General features: G+C 37.7%; 1 long non-coding RNA gene across 1 annotated transcript; it reads right to left on the bottom strand.

The window, feature by feature from the left end:
• Nucleotides 1–138: 138 nt before the first annotated feature.
• Nucleotides 139–17,412, bottom strand: LOC309641547. Its single transcript, XR_014252682.1, has 2 exons — nucleotides 12,395–17,412; nucleotides 139–12,013 (listed from the first exon to the last, which is right to left on the bottom strand). It is a non-coding gene; the product is annotated as an uncharacterized lncRNA (long non-coding RNA).
• Nucleotides 17,413–19,884: the final 2,472 nt, after the last annotated feature.

The following is a 19,884-nucleotide window of genomic DNA, read 5'->3' as shown; positions in this document are numbered from 1 at the left end:
CAAGGAAAAAGAGGCCCAGCTTTCCAGCCCTCCCTGCTGGATGCCCAGTCCCCCTGCAAACCCACCAGCTGAATGTAATTGCATGAATGAACCCACACTGGAAAAATCACCCAGCTAACCCACAAAACCTTGAACAGGTAAAAGTTGTTGTTTTTAATAGATCTTTATTGGAGTATAATTGCTTCACAATACTGTGTTAGTTTCTGTTGCACAACAAAGTGAATCAGCCATATGCATACACATGTCCCCACATCCCCTCCCTCTAAAGCCTCTTTCCCATCCTCCCTATCCCACCCCTCTAGGTCATCGAAAAGCACTGAGCCGATCTCCCTGTGCTATGCTGCTGCTTCCCACCAGCCAACTATTTTACATTTGGTAGTGTATATATGCCGATGCTACTCTCACTTCGCCCCAGCTTCGCCCTCCCACCCCATGTCATCAAGTCCATTCTCTATGTCTACCTTTTTATTCCTGCCCTGCAACTAGGTTCATCAGTACCATTTTCTTCTTTTAGATTCCATATATATGCATTAGCATACGATATTTGCTTTTCTTTCTTACTTCAGTCTCTATGACAGACTCTAGGTCCATCCACCTCACTACAAATAACTCAATTTCGTTTTTTTAATGGGTGAGCAATATCATTGGATATATGTGCCACATCTTCTTTATCCATTCATCTCTTGATGGACATTTAGGTTGATTCCATGTCCTGGCTATTGTAAATAGTGCTGCAATGAATGTTGTGGCACATGTCTCTTTTTAAATTATGGTTTTCTCAGGGTATATGCCCAGTAGTGGGATTGCTGGGTCGTATGGAAGTTCTATTTTTAGTTTTTTAAGGAACCTCCATACTGTTTTCCATAGTGGCTGTATCAATTTACATTCCCACCAAGAGTGCAGGAGTGTTCCCTCTTCACCACACCCTTTCCAGAATTTATTGTTTCTAGATTTTTTGATAATGGCTATTCTAACCGGTGTGAGATGGTACCTCATTGTAGTTTTGATTTGCATTTCTTTAATAATTAATGATGTTGAGCATCTTTTCATGTGTCTCTTGGCTATCTGTATGTCTTCCTTGGTGAAATGTCTATTTAGGTCTTCTGCCCATTTTTTAACTGGATTGTTTGTTTTTTTGATATTGAGCTCCAAGAGCTGTTTGTATATTTTAGAGATTAATCCTTTGTCTGTTGTTTCACTTGCAAATATTTTCTCACATTCTGTGTTGTCTTTTTGCCTTGTTTATGGTTTCCTTTGCTGCATAAAAGTTTTTAAGTTTAATTAAGTCCCATTTGTTTAGTTTTGTTTTTATTTCCGTTACTCTAGGAGGTGGGTCAAAGAAGATCTTGCTGTGGTTTATGTCAAAGAGTGTTTTTCCTATGTTTTCCTCTAAGAATTTTATAGTGTCTTGTCTTGCATTTAAGGCTTTAATCCATTTGGAGTTTATTTTTGTGTATGGTGTTAGGGAGTATTCTAATTTCATTCTTTTACATGTAGCTGTTGAGTTCTCCCAGCACCACTTATTGAAGAGGCTGTCTTTTCTCCATTGTATGTTCTTGCCTCCTTTGTTGTAAATTAGGTGAACATATGTGCGTGGGTTTATCTCTGGGCATTCTATCTTGTACCATTGATCTATATTTCTGTTTTTGTGCCAGTACCATACTGTCTTGATTACTGTAGCCTTGTGGTATAGTTTGAAGTCGGGGAGCCTGATTCCTCCAGCTTCGTTTTTCTTTCTCAAGATTGCTTTGGCTATTCAGGGTCTTTTGTGTTTCCATACGAATTGCAAAATTTTTTGTTCTAATTCTGTGAAGAATGCCATTGGTAGTTTGAGAGGGATTGCATTGATTCTGTAGATTGCTTTGGGCAGAATAGTCATTTTCATAATATTGATTCTTCCAATCCAAGAACATGGCATATTTCTCCATCTGTTTATGTCATCTTTGATTTCTTTCATCAGTGTTTTATAGTTTTCTGAGTACAAGTCTTTTGCCTTCTTAGGCAGGTTTATTCCTAGGTATTTTATTCTTTTTGTTGCAATGGTAAATGGGAGTGTTTCCTTAATTTCTCTTTCTGATTTTTCATTGTTGGTGTATAGGACTGCCAGAGATTTCTGTGCATTAATTTTGTATCCTGCAACCTTACCAAATTCATTGATTAGTTCTAGTAGTTTTCTGGTGGCATCTTTAGGATTTTCTATGTATAGTATCATGTCATCAGTAAACAGTGACAGCTTTACTTCTTCTTTTCCAACTTGTATTCCTTTTATTTCTTTTTCTTCTCTGATTGCTGTGGCTAGGACTTCCAAAACTATGTTGAATGAGAGTGGCGAGAGTGGACATCCTTGTCTTGTTCCTGATCTTAGTGGAAAAGCTTTTAGTTTTTCACCATTGAGTATGATGCTTGCTGTGGGTTTGTCATATATGGCCTTTATTATGTTGAGGTAGGTTCCCTCTATGTCCATTTTCTGGAGAGCTTTTTATCATAAATTGGTGTTGAATTTTGTCAAAAGCTTTTTCTGCATCTATTGAGATGATCATATGGTTTTTATTCCTTAATTTGTTAATGTGGTGTACCACCTTGATTGATTTGCATATATTGAAGAATCCTTGCATCCCTGGGATAAATCCCACTTAATCATGCTGTATGATCCTTTTAATTTGCTGTTGGATTCTGTTTGCTAGTATTTTGTTCAGGATTTTTGCATCTATAGCCATCAGTGATATTGGTCTATAATTTTCTTCTTCTGTGATATCTTTTTCTGGTTTTAGTACCAGGGTGATGGTAGTTTTGTAGAATGAATTTGGGAGTGTTCCTTCCTCTGCAATTTTTTGGAAGAGTTTGAGAAGGATCTGTGTTAGCTCTTCTCTAAATGTTTGATAGAATTAGTCTGTGAAGCCATCTGGTCCTGGACTTTTGTTTGTTGGAAGATTTTTAATTACAGTTTCAATTTCATTACTTGTGATAGGTCTGTTTATATTTTCTAATTCTTCCTGGTTCAGTCTTGGAAAATTTTACCTTTCCAAGAATTTGTTCATTTCTTCGTGGTTGTCCGTTTTACTGGCATATAGTTGTTTTTAGTAGTCTCTAATAATCCTTTGTATTTCTGCAGTGTCCATTGTGATTTCTCCTTTTTCATTTCTAATTTTATTGATTTGCATCCTCTCCCTTTTTTTCTTGATGAGTCTGGCTAAGGGTTTATCAACTTTATTTATCTTCTCAAAGAACCAGCTTTTAGTTTTATTGATCTTTGCTATTGTTTTTGTTGTTTCTATTTCATTTATTTCTGTTCTGAGCTTTATGATTTCTTTCCTTCTACTGACTCTGAGTTTTCTTTGTTCTTCTTTCTCTAGTTGTTTTAGGTGTAGGGTTAGGTTGTTTATTTGAGATTTTTCTTGTTTCTTGAGGTGAAATTGAATTGCTATAAACTTCCCTCTTAGAACTGCTTTTACTGCTTCCCATTGGTTTTGAGTTGTTGTGTTTTCGTTGTCATTTGTTTCTATGTATTTTTTAATTTCTTCTTTGATTTCTTCAGTGATCTCTTGGTTATTTAGTAATGCACTGTTTAGCCTCTATGTATTTGTGTTTTTTACAATTTTTTTCCGTAATTGGTTTCCAATCTCATTGCGTTGTGGTCAGAAAAGATGCTTGACACGATTTCAATTTTCTTAAATTTTCCAAGGCTTGATTTGTGATCCAAGATGTTATCTATCCCGGAGAATGTTCCATGTGCACTTGAAAAGAAAATGTATTCTGCCACTTTTGGGTGGAATGTTCTATAAATATCAATTAAACCTATCTGGTCTATTGTGTCATTTAAAGCTTGTGTTTCCTTATTTATTTTCTGTTTGAATGATCTGTCCATTGGTGTAAGTGGGGTGTTAAAGTCCCCTACTATTATTGTGTTACTGTTGATTTCTCCTTTCATAGTTGTTAGCATTTGCCTTATGCATTGAGGTGCTCTTACATTGGGTGCATAAACATTTATAATTGTTATTTCTTCTTGGATTGATCCTTTGATCATTAAGTAGTGTCCCTCCTTATCTCTTGTAACAGTCTTTATTTTAAAGTCTATTTTATCTGATACAAGTATTGCTACTCCAGGTTTATTTGATTTCCATTTGTATGGAATCTCTTTTTCCATTCCTTCACTTTCAGTCTGTATGTGTCCCTAGGTCTGAAGTGGGGCTCTTGTAGACAGCAAATATATGGGTCTTGTTTTTTATGCCTTCATCCAGTCTGTGTCTTTTGGTTGGGGCATTTAATCCATTGACATTCAAGGTTATTATTGATATGTATATTCCTATTACCATTTTCTTAATTGTTTTGGGTTTGTTTTTGTGGGTCTTTTTCTTTTCTTGTGTTTCCCACCTAGAGAAGTTTCTTTAGCATTTGTTGTAAAGTTGGTTTGGTGGTGCTGAATTATCTTCGGTTTTGCTTGTCTGAAAAGCTTTTGATTTCTCCATTGAATCTGAATGAGATCCCTGCTGGGTAGAGTAATCTTGGTTTTGGTTTTTCTCTTTCATCACTTTAAGTATACCCTGCCACTCCCTTCTGGCCTACAGAGTTGCTGCTGAAAAATCAGCTGATAACCTTATGGGGATTCCTTTCTATGTTGTTTTTTGTTTTTCCCTTACTGCTTTTAATATTTTTTCTTTGAATTTAATTTTTGTTAGTTTGATTAATATGTGTCTTGGTGTGTTTCTACTAGGGTTTACCTGTATGGGACTCTCTGTGCTTCCTGGACTTGGTGGCTATTTCCTTTCCCATGTTAGGGAAGTTTTCAACTACAAATCTTCATATATTCTCTCAGACCCTTTCTTTTTCTCTTCTTCTTCTGGGACTCCTATAATTCGAATGTTGGTGCATTTAGTGTTGTCCCAGAGGTCTCTGAGAGTGTCTTCAATTCTTTTCATTCTTTTCTCTTTATTCTGCTCCTCAGCAGTTATTTCCACCATTTTGTCTTCAGCTCACTTATTTGTTCTTCTGCCTCAGTTATTCTGTTATTGATTCCTTCTAGAGAATTTTTCATTTCAGTTATTGTGTTGTTCATCTCTGTTTGTTTATTCTGTAGTTCTTCTAGATCTTTGTTAAATATTTCTTGTATTTTCTCATCCATGCCTCCATTCTATTTCCAAGATTCTGGATCGTCTTTACTATAATTACTCTGAATTCTTTTTCAAGTAGATTGCCTATTTCCTCTTCATTTATTTGGTCTTGTAGGTTTTTACCTTGCTCCTTCATCTGTGACATATTTTTTTGCTGTCTCTTTTTTTTTTTTTTTTTTTATGAGTGGGCTTGTGTTCCTGTCTTACTGGTTGTTTGGCCTGAGGCTTCCAACACTGGAGTTTGTTGACTATTTGGTAGAGTTGGGTCTTGGTGCTGATATGAGGAACTCTGGGAGACCTCACTCAGATGAATATTCCCTGGGGTCTGAGGTTCTCTGTTAGTCCAGTGGTTCAGACTCAGAGCTCCCACTGCATTAGCTTCAGCCCAATCCCTGGCTCCTGAACCAAGATCCCACAAGTGGCGTGGGGTGGCAAAAAAAAAAGAGAGCAATAACAAAGTAAAAAATAAAATTAGGCTAGGAAACTAACAGATATGTTAGAAAGAATATAAAAATAAAAATATGGATGAATCAACAACCGGAAGGTACATCAGTATCACCATAGTAAAAAAGAGGCAGAGGGAAAATTAAAAAAAAAATCAAGGGGGAAACAGCCTTGGCTGTGGAGGGCAGGGCCTAAGCAAGGGTGAGGTTTGGGCAGTGGGCGGGGCCTATGCCTAAGACCCACAGGGCTGGAAAACGTCCTGGGGGCTGGAGGGCAGGGCTTAGGCTCAAGGAACAGAAGGGGCTCAGGCATGCTCCCCACCCTTGGTCTCAGTGGTCAGGGGACCTCATTTGGGAGCCCAGCAGACTTCCAGGGCTCAAGTGGGTGGGGTAAAATCCCCCCTCTCCTCTCCTGCTCCTCCTGGTTAGCTCCTCCCACCTTCCTCTCTTGATCTCCCTGGCCTCAGGGGTACCGATCCTCTCTGGCCTCCACTTCTCCCCGCTTCTCAGTCCCCCTATGTCCTACTAGTTCACTTTAGGGTTCCTCCCGTCTTCTTGGGTGTCAGAGTCCCCCCAGCCACTGGCAGGCACCCTAGTTGTGGGGAGACGCTAACTCCTCGTCTTCCCACACCGCCATCTTGTCTCTGCCTCCCCTAAAATTTTTTTTTAATCTACTAAATTATGGGGTGGTTAACAATAGCTAACTGATACAGTGATATTCTTTGGTAATGCTATACCCTGAGAGCATGATCCCCATTAATAATGGTCAAGTGCCAGTATGTAATATTTTAGCCATATTTATTTTTAGAAATTTTACCCTCCAGTTTGCTCAGTCATTTTGGGATTTATAAAGGTTAGAATATAAATTGTTTTAATTTCTTATCTGAAAAAAAATGAATATTCTTGAATATTCATGGATATGAAATACGAAAAATGTAATTGTATAAAATTATTATCTGAAAATAAGTGATACAGTAGTCATTGTGGAATAAGGCAAAAGGAAAGTGTGGATACTAATAACATTACCAAATAGACAATTTATATAACTTCAGAGAACAATACCATGCAATATTAAAATTTCCTTCTGCCCAGCAGGGCTGCAAAGTTGTTCTGCATGTTTGAATCAGAGCCATTCAAGGGATGTAGCTCCTAAATTATAACTAATTTCCTCTGAAGATGTGGCTCTGCCTACTAATATGGATTGGGAAAACTCCTAAGAGAGTACTTTTGCTGCTACTGCTATTTTTGCCGGGACTACGTTCATTGCATTTCTTATTCCTTTGCACTCTGCCCAGCTGAGAGTTAAATTCAGTTATGCAGGACACAGCTGCCCTATGTTGCTTTTGGTCCTGAATTTAGTAGCATATACTCTCAAAACTGTGCTTTCTCTTTGGGCATGTAAATGTCTCTTTTTCCCCTTTAACCCGTAAAATCTCTTGCCTTTTCTACAATATTAAAACTCTAGATGTTTTACTGGCCAGCTGGCCTGATAGATAGACAAGCCAATTACTGGCCACCATATATCTTTAGCCTGCATGACCAGTTAATCAAATTCACACTTAAGATTTAAAAGTCATGCTCCCAATTAGAATGGCTGTCATCAAGAAGACAAAAGGTGCTGGTGAGGATGTGGAGAAAAGGGAACCCTTATACACTGTTAGTGGGAATGTAAATTGGTCCAGCCACTATGGAAAACAATATGGAGATTCCTCAAAAAATTAAAATTTTCAGGAATGAAAAATGAGCAGAAGAATGAAGGCTAGTGCCCCCATATCCTAATCCCTTGTGTCAGAGTGAGAAGAACATTCTCATGGTACTATACTACTAGAAAAACTCTCACTCAGTGAGAGAAACAAAAAAGATTTTTCTAGTCTTTTCTCTTTACTTGTTTTAAATTATAACACATCTACATCATATGAAAATAGATCTTCAGTACATCAAGAAAGAAAATGTAGTAAAATGGTTAAGTTAATGGGCTCTAGAATCTGATAGACAAGGATTTACCAGACAAGGTGGCCATGGGCAAATTACTTGACATCCCTAGTCTTTAGTTTTCTCTTATGAAAACAAATAATGTTTGTTGTGATGAGTAAAGTAAGACAGTTGTTATAAAGCTCTAGGCTGAGTTTGTGGCATATGCTGCGTTCAATATCAGTAGCTGTCAGTGGCAGCCATGCTTGTTACCTTCATGTATTTGCTTGAGGGAATAAACAACTAAAAAAAATACCCCAAATTCCAGTCAGTCCAGTAAATTAGTAGTATTCTATCAGTAATTTAATCAGTAGCCTCTATCAGTAACTTTTTTGCTGGCCAGTTTCCTATTCTCAGACAAGAAATGCCACTTTTTCTTGTTTGTTCCAGAAGGTAATTCTGAGTGGTTCTGCTGAGCTTCACCTCTGTGGAGCTGGGGCTGAGTCATTGATCAAAGGTTGTTAGAAGTCATCTGTATCTGCTCTAACAGTGGCAGCATCCCTGCTCCTGGTGACCTCACGTTGCACTGCTGCTCACGGGTGTTAAAAGCACTCTCTCCAGGGCACGGCTTTTATACACAGAACCTCCAAGCAAGCACTAAAATGCCTTGACAAAACTGGGCACTCTGTGACTGAAAAACCCAGTGTGTGCACTGAAAGTTGTTAGTAATACCCTATCACAATAATTGCTATCACAGAGCAAATATGAGGTTGTTTGGACTTATGCAGCTTAAGAAAAGCTGTATGTGGGGGAAAAAAATCTCTTTTCTAAGATAGAGATTCTTTGTAGAGAAGCTGATGTAGTGAGACAAGCATTGAACTTGGTGGCAGGAGAACTGGGTGACGTGCCAGCTCAACTTACATGTGAGTTTGTCCCAGTGGTTTACCTCTCTGTGTCTCAGTTTCCCCATTAGGAAATTGGAGATAATCCTACCTATCTAGAAGTCTCTGTGAGGTAATGTATGTAAAAAAACTTCCCACTGTAAATGTTAAATAATGTGTATAAAAATCATATTTGCACAGGAAAGTTGTTAAAATTCCAGTTCCTGGGCCCTTTTCTAGAGATTCAGACTTAAATCTGGGGTGACGACTATAAATCTAAATATTGAACATACATTCTAAAGACCCTCAGACTCTGTGCAGTTTATCTCTGGACCACACATTCAGAAATCTCAAAATTTTGTATATTGTATACTTTTGAGTTATTTAGTACACTAATGGTCAGAAGAGAAGGAAATGTACCAAATTATTTTCTCTAATGTTTGAAAATTATCGAATATGAAAATCCTGAGAGAGCTCTATGGATTCAGAATGTCCCTTTCCTCCTCACTATTTTTAGCATAATTATTATCAACAGTGAAGCAAGAGCTGAAAACATTAATGTGCTAATAAGTAAAGACAGATTCTATTGTCCTAATCATCATAACATCATATGTTTAAATATACTTAAGGCTTAAACGTGAGTAGAAAGACCAAGAGAGAAAACAAGGGGGATATAGATCAAACTGATCTGTTTTGGTTGGAATAAGCTACGCAACACCCCTGACCTATGGATTCTCCTTAACCATCTAGCTATAGCTTCAAACATAACTTATTTTTCTCTTAATCAATACAAAGATTTAGGACAGAGCAATAAATGGGGGAAAATCAAAATGAGAAAGGATATCACAGTATTTCTGCTCTCCCAAAACCAGGTGCTGAGCCATAGTTGTCATTGTACAGTAGAAACAGGTGTTGTCATTAGTTTGCAGACACCACTATTACAAACACAGAAAATCTCTACCACCCCCATTACCGGGAGAGCCTTTACAGAGATGGAGTTAACATCTACCTCTGAGTTATCACTTGAAAGGTGCCTAAAGGACTCCCTTCTCTGGCCAAAAATATATTTCTTCCACTGATTTGTCACCAGTTGACTCCAAATTGATCTCTTTTAAAAGAGCTAAGTACTTACAATAAATTAAACATATATGTTATTCCATATCATGAGAAGTCAGATAAACAGAAATTCACTGAGTTCCTATCTCTTTTAAGAAATTAGATAGCCATTAGGGGCCTTAATTACATTTTTGAATATATCAGTGTGTACAAAGTTTTGTTTTAGACAATGTAGACTAGTTTATTTTGAACCAACTCTCCTGCTTAAAACATCTAGAAAAAATTTAGACAAAATAACAAGATCTGTGTGTAAGCCTTGTTTGTAAGCTACCAAGGAAGTAAGGTTCACCAGACTAAGATCCCAAAGATGAAGAAAACATAGAAATGCGAACCTGACACTTAGGACAAATTTCCCCTCAAGCATTTGTTAATTTGAAAGTAGTAGCTGAAAGGTTAGGAAAGTGAACAGAACTTTTGGCAGACTCACTATCTGGGGAAACAGATCAGAGTCCACCAAGAATGGAGGGGGTCTCAAAATAGTACACCAAAAACTTACGCCCCAGGAATAAGGGTCAACCTGAAATATACCAGCCCTCTTGGGGCTTCAACTTTTCTAAATCCCTGTTTCAATTAAAGTTAAATGCCCTTAACCTAGCATCTTACAGAAGAAATTCTTCAACCCCACTAGTGTAAGATGACATTATTTAGAACCTCAAGTTGTCTCTAGAGAATTTCATCTAATATTTCCAGTCAATGGTGCTGGGTTAACCGGATATCTGTGCAGAAAAACAATGACTTGATCTTTACTTAATTACCTACACATAAAAACTATGTTTAATAAAGCTTAAACTGAAAGGCAGTCAGGCTTATAGATTATAAGGCAGAAACAATAAGTTTCCAGGAGTGCATCTTTGATTACACTAAAATTAAAATTACTCTTAAACAAAAAGAAACCCTTAAAAGAGGGCAAAACCAATCTATGTAGTTTTGACATTTGCAAAACACATACTTAAATAGGAACTTATGGTCAAATTATATAAAGAATTTCTATAAATCAATAAGAAAAATCAGACAGCCCAATAGAAAAATGGGCAAAAAGACTTGAACAGGCACTTCATATGAGAGAATTTTCAAATTGCCACAATCAGAGAAATGGAATGAAATAAAAAATAATACTGCAATGAGCCATCACTGCACAGCTACTATAACAGCTAAAAATTGAGAAGATTTACAATAGTCCTGTTGACAAATATGTGGAGCAATGAGAACTGTCACACCGGCTGGTAGGAGTATAAATTGGTACAATCACTCTAAGAAAGCTACATGGAAGTAACTATTAGAGTGAATATGTGAATACTTTATGGTCCAGCAATCCCAGACCTAGGAATGTGCACCAAAAGACATGTATGTATAAGTCAAGAGTGTTTATCACATTATTAAAATTGTCCCAAACTGGGAAATAACCCAAATGTCCAGTAAGCGAAGAATAAACAAATTGCAATATATTTATACAATTCAGGAAATATACAGTATGGAAGAAAACAAATCTCTGCTACATACAACAGCATTAATGAATCTCACACACATAATGTTGAGTGAAACAATCAGATTTTAAAAATTTTATTATTTAATTTGTATGAAATTCAAAATAGGCAAAATTAATCTGTGGTGTTAAAATTCAAGAAAATGGTTATTCTTGGGGAGGTGGTATTTAATACTTTGGAAGTATTATGAGGGATGCTCTGGTTCTTTGTTCTTTTTTTTTTTTTTTAAACTTTGGGTTTATTTATTTATTTATTTATTTATTTTTGGCTGTGTTGGGTCTTCATTTCTGTGCGAGGGCTTTCTCTAGTTGTGGCAAGTGGGGGCCACTCTTCATCGCAGTGCGCGGGCCTCTCATTATCGCGTCCTCTCTTGTTGCGGAGCACAGGCTCCAGACGCGCAGGCTCAGTAATTGTGGCTCACGGGCCCAGTTGCTCTGCGGCATGTGGGATCTTCCCAGACCAGGGCTCGAACCCGTGTCCCCTGCATTGGCAGGCAGATTCTCAACCACTGCGCCACCAGGGAAGCCCTGGTTTTTTGTTCTTGACATGAGTGGACCTTCCATGGGTGTGTTCCTTTGTGATCGTTCATTGAGCTATACACTTTGACTTTATTTTTCTCTGTATTAAACTTTAAAAGTTAATATTAAATCCTTGGTGAAAACAGCTAACTTTTGTAGTGTCTTTTTTCTCACTTTAAATTGTCAACTACTTGAGGACATTTACAAGAATAATTAGGTCATGACCTGCAACTGAATTAATATCTTTAGGGATGGTACCCAGAAGTTTGTTTTTTTTCAATCTCCCTGAGGACATTTTGGCAGCCAAAACTGGGAACTACTATGCAAGGACCTCCAAGTCTTTCTCAGTTGCATTTATACACAGAAAGCTATTTTTCCCATTTGGTACTCAACATTTATATTTATTAATATGCAAATATGTATAATGTGAGAACACACATAATTGTTTCCTCTTTCCATAAAGATTTCTGTAAGCTCAGTATTTGTAAGAAAAGAAGATGATTGATCTTTGAGTACGAATTGTGCTTAAAAGACTTTTACTTGTGGGCTTCCCTGGTGGCGCAGTGGTTAGGAGTCCGCCTGCCAATGCAGGGGACACGGGTTCGAGCCCTGGTCCGGGAGGATCCCACATGCCGCAGAGCGGCTGAGCTCGTGCGCCACAGCTACTGAGCCTGCGCTCTAGAGCCCACAAGCCACAACTACTGAGCCCGAGTGCCACAACTGCTGAGGCCCATGTGCCTGGAGCCCGTGCTCCGCAACGGGAGAGGCCACCGCAATGAGAAGCCTGTGCACCGCAATGAAGAGTGGCCCCCGCTCGCCGCAGCTAGAGAAAGCCCGCACACAGCAACGAAGACCCAACACAGTCAAAAATAAATAAATAAAATAAATAAATTTATAAAAAAAAAAAAAGACTTTTACTTGTGCTTAAAAGACTGTTTCTCTTCATAAATGATTATATATAAAATTTAGATTTCTGTTGTGTTATATTTAGTAAATTGAATCCTGTAATCTCAATATAGATTTCACTGGGATTCCTTAAGCTTTACTTAAAATAGTAAAGCTTATAATACAGTAATTTTGGGAATTTTGTTATTGTCTCTTTGATATTGTATCTGGATGGGAAAAAAATAATTGAGCCTGATTTATGTAGGTCTTTAGAGACAGACTGTGGGCTACATGACATTGTTCAATATATTATTATAATAGTAGGAAGAATTCCAAGATTTCTGATGTACATGCCCTGTATAATTCCAGGAATTTTAAATTATGTACTTCTAATGAAAATAATAGATTTTATTCCTGTGATTATGTTATATCATATGGCTCAGTTGACTTTAAAAAAGAGAGATCGTCCAGATGGGCCTGACATAATCATATGCGCCCTTTAGAAGTAGAGAATTTTCTCTGGCTGGTCGCAGAATAAATTGTCAGAGAGACGCGTTCTGGCTGACCTGGAGGAAAGCAAATATCCATGTTGTTGAACTGCCCATGGAGAGGAGTGACCTCAGGGGGCTGACAGTGGCCCTACTGACAGCCAGCAAGGAAAGGGGGACCTCAGGCCTACAGTCCTTAGGAACTGAATTCTTCCAACAATCAGTGAGTTTGGAGGATCTCAAGCCACAGATGAGAAGTGCTGCCCCAGCAGAAACCTGTTTTTCAGCCTTGTTCTACCCTAAATAGAGAACCCAGCCATGCCATGTCCAGATTTCTGACCTACATACTGTGTGAGTTAAAAATGGGCGTTGTTTTAAGATGCTAAATTGTAATGTATTACATCATAATAGAAAACTAATAGAGATTTTGGACCTGGAAGTGTGGTGTTACTGTAACAAATACTTGTAAATGGAATAGTTTTGGAACTAAACAGTGAGCAGAAGCTGGGAGAAGTTTAAGGAAAACGATGAGGAACATGCTAGAGAAAGCCAAAATGACCTTGAGCAGACCGTTCAGAGAAACATGGACGTTGAAAATGATGTTGATGAAGGTTCTGGAAGAAGTGAGGATGTCATTATTGGAAATTAGAGAAAGAGGAGTGGATCTTCATTACTTAGTGGCAGAAACTGTGTCCTACAGTTATGTAGAAAGCAGAACTCGTAAGTGATGAATCTGGGTGTATGGCTAAGGAGATTTCCAAGCAAAGATATGAAAGTTCAGCCTGGTCTCTTCTTGTTGCTTATGTAAAATGGGACAGGAAGGAGACAGATTGAGGGAAGAACTATTTAACTAAGAGACTCACAGTCTGGAAAGCATACTCTGGAGAAAAGGCTGAGAACGTGACTCTATAGTCCTTTGCTGAAACCTCAGAAAGATCAAAAAAATCAGAGGATTCATTCATAAGAGATTAAGGATGTGCTTACAGATCCTCTCAATCAAACCAGAGGGCCTCTAGGAAGCTTGAGAATATTTTCTCTAAGTCACCTTGACAGGAGGTTGGGCTAGAGAAGGCATTATCTTAAAAATCTGTGCATGTAGTTTTTGTGTGATGGAATGGGTCCCTGTGAAATTCACAACAGACCCACAAGATTCTTGTGGAAACTATGTCAGCAGAGACGCTTCCAGCTTGGACTATAAGAAACAGAGAGTGTGAAATTAAAAGAAGCTCCCGAACTCCCAAAATTCTACTGGCAGGCTGATAAAAATAGCCACAAACACTTGCTACTTTTCATGAAAAAGGAATGATGATTCAGGAGGCAGAACCAAGGACCCAGTGGGTATAAGCAAGTACCCAGAAGGCAGAACTGAGAGTTCCCAGGCCTTGAAACCTAATCAAAGAACTCTGGCTGGATTATGCCCAGCTGGATTTCAAAATTGCATTAGACCTGTGACTCTGTCTTACCTTCCATTTTCCACATTTTTTTTTTTAACAGTATTGTTTATATCCTATGCCTGCACCACGATTATATGTTGGGACGTTTGGGGGCAGATAACTTGTTTCATTTGTTTCAAAAGTCCAGGGATGGAGAAGAATTTTGCCCCAAATTTTATTTAACTGATTACTCATTGGTACCTTATTTAGAAGCTTTCAGTGGTGGAGTTTTGGACTTTGAACTGATGCTGTAACACGGTGAGGACCTTAATCACCTTGGGAGGTGGAAGGGGAAAGAATAGGGTCGACTGGAAGTGTATTGCACCTTAAGTTTAGGATAAGAGGTGGGGTATTCCATAGGCAATGGGAAATCACAGAAAAAATTACACATTTTTAAAAATGGCAAAGTTCAAGAAATGCCTAAAAGAAAAGCTTCTGTCACTGTAATGCAGAACTTTAAAAAAAATTCTGTGTGAAATGAGGCATTATTCACAAAAAGAAAAAAATATCACTATAAAATGGGCTTGATCTCAAAGAGACTTAGTTTCTTGTCAGAGGTGATCTTACAGATGTGAAGATCCTATGAAAATCCTATCATGTTGGAATTTGCCTTTGGCTGGAAATATTTGTTAAGAACTGTTTGATGTTTTAGAAATTACAAGCCGTCTCCCCTTTATGTCAAGAAACGATGTGTAAATGGACTCATGTTTGTATTTATTTATGCCTTGCAGATTTAAGGCAAGTGTCTCACCAGTATTGCATCTGTGACAGCTTTTTAAAGTACAAATTAAGAAAACCTTTTTTTTTCCCCTAATTATACCTCATTTCAACTGCAAAGGATGTCATTTCTCTCAGAGTTTTAGTGTATCACATATTCAGCTATAACGAAGCCATTTTCCCCTTTGTTTCACAAACTCCAGAGTTGTATGCTTTACATTCCCCCAAACCTTGTCATGGTTTCTTTAGCAGATGATGGTCTTCTGTACTGTAACCCATGATGGTTTGTCCTCAGTTTACAATGCGAATGAAACTCCCAGGCTCTCCGTTGGCTGTAGGGTGTCTTGAATTTTGGCACAAGCACTCAACCATAGACCATCCAATTAATTAGAAATAAGTTTCAAGAACAGAGCATTTTTATAATAATTTTGACGTTGGCCTGAGGGCTCTAGAACCCATGTCATATGAAGACCGATGCAAGAAATGAAGGACATTCAACCAGGTGGAAATCAAGCATATTTAGTGTTCACTAACAGACTGGTACCAATAGGTAGACACTGAATACAAATTACTATTTAGAAGAAATATCAAAGATCTTGATTTTTTCAACAAAATTAATTTATTTTTCCTAAATTATTTGTGAACATTTTCTAGGAGAGCTAACCAGGAGCCTGCCAAGGGTCTACTGGACATCAAGACTGCATTGTTTGTATTGGCTGTATTGAGAGAAATGGAGTACATGATCTAAACTCCTTTTGAACCCAGACTCTAAGATTCCCTCTTGTAGGGTTTCTGATGTAAAGAAGGACAGATCAACTGGTTCCAAAAAAAAAAATGAATAAAGGCGACCTATATTATTTTTTAATAGAAACTTTGTTTGACAGAATTCAAAGCAAAAATAAAAGCATCCTATTCCAAAAAGATCTGAAAGCAAGCCCAGAATTCATCTGATCCAAACTTTTAATTTTACCAATGAGGAAACTGAGGCCTAGAGAGTTGATGTGACCTACCTAAGAGTATACCAAGTTCACACCTCTAAAAGGTGGGCAAACCAACCAACTCCTGGTATGCAGGCTGTAGCTCTTAGCAGTAACCTGGGCTGTGTAACAACTGCAGTTCTTTTGTTTGTTTATTTCCTATTAAATCACCCTTAAAGAGTAGTGCATCCTTCCTCAACTTACTTCTGTTTTCTCACATAGTAAATTGACAATTTCTACTTCTCTTCTCTATCCCTTCATCTTACTTGCAACCTCACCCTAAACACTCAAATGCCCTACCTGCTTCTTCATTGAAATAACAGTAAGCAGATGGATGCCTGATCTAAAGCAGGTCTCAGAGACACAGGTAGCAATGCTAAAAGCAGGAAAAAAACCCAGAAAGCCCTATTGCTTGCTATTGTCAAAGGAGATCAGAAGCCAAAAGTCATGAAATACAGAGAAAAGGAAAAGAGGTCTTTAGGAGGAAATATAAGAGGTAATTGTGTAGGAGCCCCAAGACTAAGAAGATTTGTAAGCACGGACAACAGAGGAAGTTATGATTAAAAACTCCTCCTTCCCTCTCTTGACCCCCTGGAACTCTGATCCTACTCATTACTTAAGAGGCTGTAGTAGAAGGCGCCATAACAAAATACCATAAACTGTGTGGCTTAAACAATAGAAATATATTTTTCTCCCAGTTTTGGAGGCTGGAAGTCCAAGCTTTGAGTGCCGACTTGGTCAACTTGGTCAGGTTCTGGTGAGAGCTCTCTTCCTGGCTTGCAGTCATCTCATTGTGTGTTCATATGACCTCTTCTTTGTGCTAAGAGAGAAAGAGTGAGCTCTCTGGTGGCTCTTCTTATGAGGTCATCAATGCCATCATGAGAGCACCATCCTCATGACTTCATCTAACCCTAATTACCTCCCAAAGGACTCATCTCCAAATACCATCATATTGATGGTTAGAGTTTTAATATGTTAATCTGGGGTTGGGGAAAGGATACAAACATTGAATCCATAACAGAGGCCCACTTGCTTGCCCTAGAATACGTACACTGACAAAAAAACTCTGATTTCAAATTTTCATAGCAAAATGCATTTTCCACAGGTTTTCAGCCTGTGGAAAATTTTGAAATTGTGTACTTACACTCAGAACAACAACAAATATTAAGTTGCTATTCTCCTTTGTTTAGTAGGTTTAAGAGTTTTTTTAAAGGTTTATCCAGAGAGCTTAGTTAAACATTGACTATGAGACTAATTTGAAATTGTTCATCTTTATCTCAAAATTGTATTTTAGGATTCAGAATGAAAAAGAAAATCTCTCAACTGGTTACGCATGCTCCAGCTAACCCCTCCAATCATCCCCCTGTCCTATGTTAATACATTCCTGGTTAAAATAGGTGTGCCATGTACTGTGAAGAATATCACTTTTTTTATACTGAGATCTTTTGGGGAGGGGGTGCATTTAAACGTTCAGTCTATTCTTATCATTTCTTTTTCATTTTGAAATGTTATTTCCCCTCCACTGATAGACATTTCATGTTCTAAGTGGAAAAGAATATTAAGTTCTTTTTTCTCCCACTTCTCTACTAACACACTGAATATTTTTGAGAAAATATCAGGCTTCTACATGAAGGATCTAGGTTATGTATCAAAATACTTTTTTTTTTTTAACATATTGGTGTTGGAGTAGAGTTGATGGGAGATAGCATATTAATGCCATTCTTCAAGACCTATGAAATCTGCTTATTTTCAAATATGTACTTGATAAAGATTTAGGGAAAATTGTATCCATCTATATATAATTAGAACACCACGCTATTGTAATATCTAGGTCAAACAAATTAAATCCAAGGACTCCAAAATGAATGTTTAGTATTCAGCAAATCTAGAAAGAAAGAAGTCTTGATAAAGTACATTTCATAAGGTGTATAACTAACTCATTTTTTTCACCCAGGGCACTCCTAATTATAAAAGGCAGATGGGAGATACTTTGGTCAAATATCGATCTGTAACAATGCCTGAAAATGTTCCTAATCTCAGAACATATTAAGACAGAAGGATTTGTTAAGAATGACCAAACCCATGATGTAGAAACAGAAATCAATTTATTTTACTATATGTAATTATATACTATTTACTCTTAATAACATATATCCAGGTTACAATAAAAAATTTAAACTTCTCTCATTTAAGAAAATGACAAAAATTAAATTCTATATCTTTAAGGCTAAGTTCTATTCTGATCCTCTTCTACTCCCCACTCGTCTTCTGCCTATATGGTCTGTATTCTGAGTCATGGAGTACTCTTGTTTAAACCCACTTGCAGTGGAATGGTGATATCTTGTGTTTGGTTCTAATGTTACAAGATGGATAAAATCATGTTACCTTTCTTTAAAATTCAGGTTAAGCACCAAGTCTTTATCAGTCATATGTTATATATATTGGGCAAGCCATAAACTGGAGTGTGTAAGAAGTGGAGTGTTATGTTTTGTATTAATGGACTTTATTTTAAATCCACATTCCTCTAGAAATTGGAAATTTATGTTCAGTTAACTTGGAGTCTCATCATCCTTTCCCAGGGGTTATATCCAAATTCTATAGGAAGAGGGGGCTATGTAGCACTCTGGTCTTGCCATGTTAACAGTGGGATAGCACAATAAACTCTCCATTTTCATTTATCTACTCTAACCATCATTGTTTGTTCCCATCTCACCTATAGACAAGGATTCACCCAGGGAGCTGCTCACCCTCTTTGTTCTAAACTCAGGGCACCAATCCCTCTGGCATGGCCACACTGCTCTCCATGTACAAAAGATACATTCTGCTAATTCTAAACCCATCAGACTATGGGTACCTTTTGTACTTCTACTTTGAAGGGTGTTGGCTTAGTTCTTGCTTTGGCTTTTGCTCTAGCAACATACTGGTTGTGTGGTTACTCTAGGCTCTACTCTGGGGACAAGGTTACAATTCCTCTCTGCTCATAGATCTCCAAGTATATCCAGAATATTCTCCCCTATCCTTCCCCAGGAGCTCTGTATGTGGTGGGGCAAGGGCAAGGCATAAATCCACTTCTTGGGTAAACATCATAGACTAAGTTGTTTACTTTTCTCTGTGGTCTTTCTCTCGTTTACTTCTAGTCCGGAGAGAGAGATGAGGTGGGTAATCTATTTCTTCATCTTTTTTTTTTCAAAGTTATCATTTGTGGCATGTTATATCTGAGCTCTTTAAAGTCTAGACTTAAAAAAAAACTAAAGACTAGATTTTTGTAATCCTAAGTGATTTACCTTTTTTAATGTTTTTATGCTACATTGTCCCTCCAAAGGGGGGAGTGCAACGGGTAAGAGAAGATCTGAGGAAAATTCCTTGGTAAATATTTCAAATACTAGCCTTGATATTTGCATTCTTTTAAAGTGCTTTTTATGCATCCTGCTATGCCTTTCAGCACTGTTTTGTATATGCGTACTTCTCCTCCAGTTGCCTCTGTCTTCTACACAAACTGCAACAACAGCAGGAAAGTTTATTTTTCCTACAAAAGAGCTGATTTTTAATTTTCTGTTTATGACTTTAGTACCCCCTGCACTGGGAAGAAATATGGATGTCATGACACCTGCTGAGCTATGTTATTCAATATGCTCCACTCTGCCATAACCCCATCCTATTTATTGTCTTTGAAGCCTAGCAGAATAATCATGTAATCATATTATACTCAATATTGTATGAGCTTCAGACGCATGTAATAAACTCTGAAATACAATTGATATGCTTACTGCCAAGCCATCAGTACAGATCAAAAATGAGCTACTTTAGTAGGATGAGATCCAATATGAGCTGCTGTTGTTGAGAAGAATCACGTGTAGTGGTTCAAAATCAAGAGTATTAGAGTAAATGACTCTTCTAGTGAGCACAGTGCAGATGTCAATGCT

The sequence above is a fragment of the Balaenoptera physalus genome (genome assembly GCF_965194825.1).
Source record: "Balaenoptera physalus genome assembly, chromosome: 1".
Classification (NCBI taxonomy): domain Eukaryota; kingdom Metazoa; phylum Chordata; class Mammalia; order Artiodactyla; family Balaenopteridae; genus Balaenoptera; species Balaenoptera physalus.
The sequence above is the reverse complement of the archived record's forward strand: the minus strand, read 5'-3'. Positions and strand labels throughout refer to the sequence as shown.